The sequence below is a fragment of the Hipposideros armiger genome, unplaced genomic scaffold (genome assembly GCF_001890085.2).
Source record: "Hipposideros armiger isolate ML-2016 unplaced genomic scaffold, ASM189008v1 scaffold_924, whole genome shotgun sequence".
Lineage (NCBI taxonomy): Eukaryota > Metazoa > Chordata > Mammalia > Chiroptera > Hipposideridae > Hipposideros > Hipposideros armiger.
Window position 1 is genome coordinate 697,196 of NW_017732274.1, and position 9,230 is coordinate 706,425.

General features: G+C 38.9%; 1 protein-coding gene across 1 annotated transcript in view; it reads right to left on the minus strand.

Moving 5' to 3' along the window:
- The window catches only part of GPSM2 (G protein signaling modulator 2), a 67,828-nt gene extending 63,668 nt beyond the window's left edge, over positions 1–4,160 (minus strand). The window contains exon 1 of the mRNA XM_019630571.1: positions 4,077–4,160. The gene's annotated coding sequence lies outside the window, so the exon portion shown is untranslated. The remainder of the gene's footprint in view (positions 1–4,076) is intronic.
- Positions 4,161–9,230: the final 5,070 nt, after the last annotated feature.

A 9,230-nucleotide genomic window follows, 5' to 3' on the forward strand; every position in this document is an offset into this window, starting at 1 on the left:
TATGAAATTTCAAATTAGATAAATACCAAAACAAAATGTAACCCAGAAGAAAGAGATTTGAATATTTCAAGCCTTCATCTTAGCATTGTTATTAAACAGTGAGAAAGGACCAAGTGTTTAAGTATATGTATGAGAAATGCTGAATATTTTTGGTTCCCAGTTTTCCTACAGCTCTACGCAAACACTATAGATATATAATGATAATTACTGCACGAGCAGCACCTTAGTGTCTGAGGGTTCGGCAGTCCATGATAAGTCGGGAAGAAGATGAACACTGACTGCTTTTCTGGGGGTGGTAAACTAGATAGGGACTCTTATTTTTTAAATTATACATTGAGTTCATCTGAATTAATCACTAAAACTGCTATTTTGTAATTACTATCCTCAGCGATAATATACATAATTCAATTGATGAAGGAGTTGCTTAAAAATTTCAAGGACAAAAGGAAGATTATTCTTATGCAAAATCCCTAATCTTGGTTACCTTTTTCCCTGGGGAGCAGCTATTGAATCAAAAGTCCTGCTCCAACAAAATTACTTATTTGTATTTGAGAATATAAATATGTTCAACTAAAGGAAAAAGGTCTTATATATGTTTATTAGAATAAAATTAGTACTTTTATCCCTATTAGTTGGTTTTATTCCTCATCAAATTGAAGCCCAGATTTACAAACACATGTTAATTTTCCCTCCTGTAAAGCAACTTTAAATAGAGATGGCCCTTTCAATCCATTAGTAAAATGAACAACCTTTTGAAAGTTTCAATTAGATATTTGCATAAGAAAAATGATTTCTAGTTAATTATTATAAACACAATATTCTGGATACATAGACGTATAATATATCTGGGTGATAGAAGACACAATGACTTAAAAAAAAGATTCTAAATTTTAACCAACTCCAATTATATTTTTAATACTTTCCAAATGACTATTCAAGTTATAAGACCAGGAAATCAAAAGAAAACATTGACCATTCACATTAAGTCCAATTTCTTTATTAAAAAACCCCAAAAATCCTAAATATATATTAGTCTTTGCTCTTTCTGATCTGTAATTATTTGTTAATAAATATACGCATTTATATTTATTTTTATTTTTTTAGGGACTATACAAATTATTGCACCAACATGATACAATTAATAGCAGTTCAAAGAAGTAAGTTCAAAAGTCTTATGAAGATATTACTATGTCAAAAAAAGAGAAATACTTATTAGAAAACAATGGGTGAGAACATAACCATGAGAAAAATTCGTTACCAAGTCACCAGAGAATATGACCCACAGCCATTTATTACTACCAATGTTGACCAGCCATCAGCTTACATCAGTTACTATATATATGAAAAACTCAACAGTGAATCATTGTTCTTGAGTTAGTAAATGACAATAAATCAGTTGTCGTAACAAGACTTTAAAAAGGCAAAATTGGTTTCAAATACATTTTTAAACAGAAATCAATTTCAAATGCAAAAGGATTGTAAATGCCTAAAAAAGATCCCTAGAGAGTTTGAATTTCAAATTCTTCACAAGAAAATACAACTGTCTTCTTACAAAAGTTATCACTATTCTGTGGGAAAATGATTCTATTCAATTCAATAATGTTATGAGATGATGTGAGAAGACTAATTCTAAATAAAAAGGGCCAAGAAAAGTTTTTTGGAAGCAAGGAAATCTGTATTGCACCTTGAAACAGACCTTATTAGGCAAATGGAGGAAATGGCTCAAGCAAAAGGAGCTGGGAATGCACAGAAAGTGTGCCAGGATGCACACTAGGTTAAGGAAGAGTAGGGAAAGAGATGCCTAAGAAGGTACTAAACTCTGAGGGACTCTGAATGTGTTCGTGGCTGAAGCACATATTTGCCCTTGTGTTTACGTAATGGGGAACCTTGTAATTTTTTCAACAAAAGAATAGCAAAGTTGGATCTGTATCAGGAAGATAAACTGGCAGCAACAGGCAGGACAGAGAGACAGAAGATACTGCAAAAACTTCAAAAGCAACTAGAGATGACAATAAGCCTTCTCTTCATCTCATAACACTGAGCAAATTGCACATAACAAACTTTTTTGATTTCTTGCCTGGGAAGAACAAAACTATGTAGCAGCAAAGAATCCTATAATATTGAGAAAACCATACTTGAGCACAGTACTGCTCCGCAGTAAAGAGTACATTCATATTCATGTAAATAACTCAGGAAAAGTTTCACTCAATTTTTTACTGTTTTTATAAAGATGAACAAAAAGGATATTGAAAATGTTATGTGCCTTATAAGGTACTGAAAGGAAGACAGTAGTCCTAAAATAAGGACTGAAATATTTCTTCGTAGTTAAGAACAAAACACAGCACCTACAGCATCTTGAAAAGGAGGTTTATGTCCCTCCAAATGGCATCCAGAGGCCTGGAGGAGATTCAAACAAACGCACAGAAGCAATACAGCATGTGCTCTGGGAACAGGCCCTGGTTTGAATACCAGCACAGTGGCTTCTTAGTTATGTGATCTTGAGCTAGTTAAACTCTCAGTTGGTTTGGGCATAATGAACACGTGTTGTGATGATTTATAAAGCACCTAACCCAGTGCTTGGCTCTGGTACTTAACAAAAGTATTCCACAAATTATAGTAATAATGATAATAGCTATTATTATTATAATAAAAAAGAACATCTCCATTAGAAAAAATTTAAAATAACCCAAATCTATGTTAGGTTTTCAATTTCTAATTCCAGACAAATTACAAAATTTTATCTTTATGGTAAATCTTAGAAATATTTTATGCTTAAGAACAAGGCCACTTAAAAAACTACTACATCCTATCTTTGTTGTAATTAGCCTAGTACCAAGTCTGAGATTTCTATTAAAATGTAATATTTGTTACACTGAAGGTCTGATTTAATAACAGAAGAAAATACAACTGCTTATCTAGCCAAGGAGAATTTGAGGGAAATGCCTCTACATCACACAATGTTTTACTTTGTATCTGCTCCACTTCTTATACTATAAACAAAAGCCAGAGAAAGAGCTTGCTAGAATGAATCCTTGTAAGGTGTAAAAGAAGAGTAGGGAGGAGATTGTCCCTCACCCCAGCCCCCACTCTCTTCACACACACCGGTGTCCCCAAACAGTGATCTTCCCTTTTTCATGTTGCTTACTCACTTCTAAACAATCAACCAAAGCTGCGTCTCGAATAGTGACAACCCAAGCAAGAGTGGTATTTATCAGAGGTGATCACACTGGTGGTTATCAGGCCGGAAATCTTCCTTGCACCCTTCTAAAGTGGCAGCTTCAAAATTCAGCTCGGTTGATGTGTTAACTTCGCACACACACCACTAGAGACTCCACTACAAGCCGACAGAAAGGAAAGCCAAGAACCTACTTCATTTAATTCTACGTACGCTAGGTTTAAATTATGCATTAAGGCAAATAAAATTTCCATCCTTACTCCTTTTCTTTGAGTTCCAATGATACTACTTAAAAGGACCTAATTGGTTACCATTAAAACATTTTACTATTCGAAGATTTTTCTACAGATTTTAGGAAAAGGCTTTCTTACCATTCGATGCTCACTGAAACTTTTTGCAGCAACTATCAGTTTCTATGGTAAATCGACAGGTTGGGGCCCAAAAGGTCCTGAATATAGGGGTGGTAAACGCAGGTGCCTGACAAAACCAGGACCTGCCAGGTGGAGACAGTAAGCGCACGACTAGAGGAGAATGCAATCGGCCTCGGATTTAATTCCGCGGGGTTTCGGGGTTTTAATCAACTGTTTGTTACTCACGCTCAGAATACGTGAAGACTCATTGTTTCCTTATATACTTTTTATTTTAAAATACTAGCGAACGAATCTCCTAAGCTTTCCTCGCATTTAAAAACCAACAAGAAAGCAGCTGAGTCTAGCGCTGGAGCGAGTCGCTCCTCACCGCGAGTTTCTGGCTTCTCGACGCCGACCACCGCGGCCTCCTCCCGCCCCGGAACAAAGGCGATCACCCTCAGACCCCGAGCACAGGACTCAGCCCTCACACGCACACACACTCCCTCTCCCCTCCCTTCGCGGGGGGCCCTCAAACGCCCCTCAGAACTCACCTCCCGCGGGCCGCCACGTCCGGAGAGCGCGGTGGACGCAGCGAAGCTGCAGCAGCGGCCGCCTCGGGCGACTGGAAGGTGGCCTCGTCCCCACCCTCCGGCGGGTGTGCGCGCCGCGGGCGCCTGGCCAGGCAGGGGCACCGTGGGAGGCAGGCGCGCGCCCCCCGCCCCCACTCCCGGCGGGTTACTTGAGCCAGAGCTCCCAGGTCCCTCCTCCACTGCCCCGTTGTCCCACCGCCACCCAAGGGTCCCGCAGCACCGCCCTCCGTCACCCGCTCCCCTCCTCTGCGCCTGCGCTGCAGCGCTGGTCGCTCCCATTCAAACCGACAACGCCCCGCGTCTTTCGGATCCACCAATGGCCCGCGTGGGGGGCGGGGCGGGACGGCCCGTCCAGGGCGGCGGGCACAGCGTGTCAGTCGGTGTGGGTTTTGGGGTGCTCGGTGTTCNGAGAGGAGCAACAGGTGGCAGGATGGCTCAGCTGGTGAGAGCACGTGCTCCTAACAACAAGGTTTCCGGTTTGACTCCCACATGGGATGGGGGATTATGCCCCTCCACAACTAAGATTGAACATGGCACCTTGAGCTGAGTGGCCACAAGCTGCCGCCAGTGGCCGGATGGTGACTGGACTTGGAGCTGAGCTAGCTGTGCCCTCCACAACTAAGATTGAAGGAAACAACTTGGCTGTTCCTCTTCCCCAATTACACAACACTGTTCCCCTTCCCCAATTCCCCAATAAAATCTTTATAAAATAAATAAATAAAATAAATAAAAGCTCACCTTTTTAAACAACTAAACTATAGCAGTCCCGCTTATCTGCAGTTTTGCTTTCTGTAGTTTCAGTTAACCTGCAGTCAACCAAGGTCCAAAAATATTACATTCAAAATTCCAGAAACAAACAATTCATAAGTGAAAATGCATGCAGTTCTAAGTAATGAAATCTTGCGCCAACCTGCTCCATCTGACCAGGGATGTGAACCATCCCCTTGGTCCAGCATATGCTTCCCACCCCTTAGTTACTTAGCAACCTCCTTGGTTATCAGATTGACTGTAGTATCTGCATTCAAGTGACTCTTATTTTACTTAATAATGGCTCCATGAGAGTTAGTGATGCTAGCAATTCAGATATGCCAAAGAGAAGCTTTAAAGTGCTTCTTTTAAGTGAAAAGTATGTTCATATAGGAAAAAACATAGTATATACAAGGTTCGGTACTATCCACGGTTTCAGGCATCCACTGGGAGTCTTGGAATGTATCCTTCACGAATAAGTGTGGGGGGAGGGAGGCACTGTATACATAAACTTCCTGAGGAACATTTATATATATATTTTTTTTTTTATTTTTTTTTTTTTTAAGATTTTTATTGGGGAATTGGGGGGATGGGAACAGCGGTGGGGAGTTAGGGGAAGGGGAACAGACAAGTTGCTGTTGTTTTGTTCTTCAGTCTAGTTGTGGAGGANGTATTTTGTCAGTCCAAATTGACTAAGACACCAACTTAACCCAGACCCCCAAAATTTCCACAGAAATAGCTCCAAGAAATGTGAACTCTCAATCAAATCAGAAATCATACAAAGAAATAAGGCATCTTGTATAAGAATTAACAGGGGGAAAAAAACAGATTAACAGAATCAAATTCATAAAGACTTAGAAATTGGAGTTACCAGTCATAGGTTGTAAATAAGTATGTTTAATATATTTAAAGAAATAAAGTCAAAGATTGAAAACATAAATAAAGAACAAAGTTCTGAGGAAAAATGACCAGGCAGATTTAAAAAAGAATCCAACAAAACTTCTAGACTTAAAAATGCATAATAATTAGAATTTAAAATTCAATGGACAGGTTTAACAGCAGATTGGACATGCTGAAGAGAGAATTAGCAAAATGGAAGATAGACCTGAACTATTTTTTCTCATGTAAAAGAGAAACACGGAGGATAGATCTAACATGTGTCCAATCAAAATTCTAAGATGAGAAGAAAAATGGGCGATGCTTTAAGCAGGAATTTTGGAAAGAAGAAAAAAAAGAAATTTACACCTGGACATAGGTAATGAAAATGCAGAGTACTGAAAACAAACAAGTAACCTTAAAATCAGTAAGAGTGTGGGAGTGGAGTCAAGGGAAGTGTAATAGATATGTATGATATTGGAGGAGGGAAGTGGGGTGGCAGATTGGGGGAGGGGGGTTCTCACCTCGAGGGGTAAAATGTCTAACTATTGCACTGTGTTGTACAGCTGAAACTAATTCTAAAATATTTGTATTTCACAATAAAAAATAATTTTAAAAAAATCAGTAAGAGTGAAAGGGCTGATTATCTCCAATAGAAGAACAATTAGGCTGATCGGTGACTTTGCAACTGCAAAAATGTAAGCCAGAAGAATATCTTTGATGTGCTCAGAAAAAATGACTGTCAACCTAGAATTATTTAACCAGTGGAAATATCTTCCAAAAATGAGTGAAATACAGGCATTTTCAGGTACACAAAAACTGATTTTGCCATCACAGACCCTCACTCACTAACTTTTTCAAGAAGAAAAATTATCTTAGATGGATGATTAAAGATGTAGGAAGGAAATGATACCATATTAAGTGGTAACTATAGAGGGTGCCAAAAAAAATGTGTACACATTTTAAGAAAGGATAAAACTGTATTAAAATTACACTGATGATACCACTTTAAGCACCTCTTATAATTGCAGAAGTCAAACGTGACTTGTATTCATTTTTTTATCAGTATATATTGAGTATTACAATTTTAATACAAGTTTTTCCTTTCTTAAAATATGTATACATTTTTTGGCACCCTCTGTATGCGGATAAATATAAACAACTATTAACTGATGTCATTGCTCTTTCTGACCTTGCAAATTCACTCATTCATCTGTTCAATATCACATATATTTAAACGGCTATTATGTGCCAAACACTATGCTGGGTGCTAGGGACACAGCAGTGCGGGTTGTACTATATCATTCCCACATCACTAGATGAAACTCCCTGGTGTTGACACTGCTGACAGGCTTTCCTGACCATTTCTCAGTGCCTCGGAGAAGGGAGAGAACATTGAGAGTGTGCATAGCCTTATAACATGNAAAAGAGGGCTCTATGAAAGGAACAGAGGGACCGTGTGAAAGTGAACAAAGCAGCCTCAGTTCTGTAGGCTGTGTCACAACTCTCGCGTTTCCAGCTGTTAAAAACAAACTTGTGTTGACTGCAGAATCGCTGGTTCCCAGGAAAATTGGGTGGCAGGTTTTACTGAGTTACAGGCAGCTACATTCCGAATATACTGGGAAGAATAAACTTTATTTCCACTCACTTCGTCTCCATATCAACTTAACTAAAAACGTAGGTCTCAGTTTGTTCTCCTTCACAAAAATAACAAGATACTCTGGGCTAAAGAATCTGATTGATTTTTTTTTTTTAACCTGAGCCATCCTGCCACCTGTTGGCAGCTTGGCTCAGGCCGGGCATCGAACCGCTGTTGCTCAGAGCTTGCACTCTTGAGCGAGCTCTTAACCAAGAATCTGATTGATTTAATTAGATTATTTCTCAGATATCTCTCCACTGAAATGAAATTTAAATGTTTCTACAGGGTTAAGGATATGTTAAAGAAAACTCTAGTTTCAGTATCTCTGAATGATGGTCATAACCAGTGGTCCAAACACCATTTCTCTTATTGGGACGTATTATGGCAAATTGGTTAAAATGACAGTATCATTTGGCATCAAACTAGACAACATTTGAGTTCCACCTCTGCCACTTACTGGCTAAATGACCTTGAATGAGTTACTTATCCTCTTTAGCCTTAGTTTCCTCAACTGTAAAACACAGATAATAAATCCCCTTTTCACAAGGGTCGTTGTGATGTTTCAGTGAGGTAAGTTTTTGTTAAGTGGTTAACATAATGCCTGACTGCTCAATAAATGGTACCTATTATCATTATCAACAACTATCTTTAATATCAGGTACTTATAAGCAACAACTGAATTAGCAGGCTGAATTATCTCAGAGGTAGGTATTACAATTCCTTCTTACTCATAAATTCTTCTTTGGGGTGTTGATATGAAAGCCACAAAGGAAGCACAATAGGTCAAGTTCAACATGTCCAAATGAATTATTATTTTCCCCTCCCAAAGCCACATGTGGCTTTCTATCACTCATATTAGTTATCTTTATCTTGCTCAAGTTCAATGTCACTCTCCTACTTGAAAACCTTCAGTGATTTCACATTTGATTTAAAATAAAATCTAAATTCCCTGCCATGGCCCACAAAGCCCTAAGTCATCTTGTCCTACCCACCTCTCTACTCTCCCGCATTTCCTTCTCCTCCTGGCACACTTTCCTCCAAGTACAAAGAACATTCCTCTAGACCTAGAATAGATCATTCTCTGGGTTCTGTCAAGGCCTTCTCCCTGGCAGTTCCTTCTCCCTAGGTTTCCTCCGCAGTCTCTTTCAATGGTGGCTTCTTTTCAGCCCTCAGTGTTCAGCTTATTCATTACAGTACTCAGCAAGTATTCAACAAATTTCTGCTATGTGTCGGGAACTGTTCTAGGTGCTGGGAACATAGTAATGAGCAAGACAGACACAGCCCCTGCTTTTATGGAGTTCAATAAAAATAAATAACAAGAAAAATATCCGGATGTGATAGGTATCATTGAAAGAAGTCAGAACACCATGATGTCAGAGTGAGTGCCTGAATGACTACTTTACATTGAGGGTCAATGTAAGAAGGTTTGCTGAGAAGATGGTATTCAAACTGAGATTTGAGTTACAAGGAGGAGCCAACTTTTAAGCAAATCTCAGGGAAGAGTACGTTAGGCAAAGGGAACAGCTAATGCAAAGTCCTGTGAGGACAAGCTTTGTGGGTTGAGAAATTGGAAGAAGGCCACTGTGGCTTAAGTGAAGTGAGGGGGAGGAGAACATACAAGATGAAGTCACACCAGATCATGTAGGCCTTTTAGGCCAGGGTAATGAGTTTGGGCTTTATTTTCTAAATTTTTTAGTAGTCCATGAGAGATTTTAAGCTTGAAAATAAACTCATTTGTATATATTTTTAAAAGAGGACTCTGAAACAAATCCAGACTTTGAGATTTTCTACAACTAGCCCATACTTTTCATAAACATCTTTGTCATGAAAAAGAAACCAAAAATATACATATA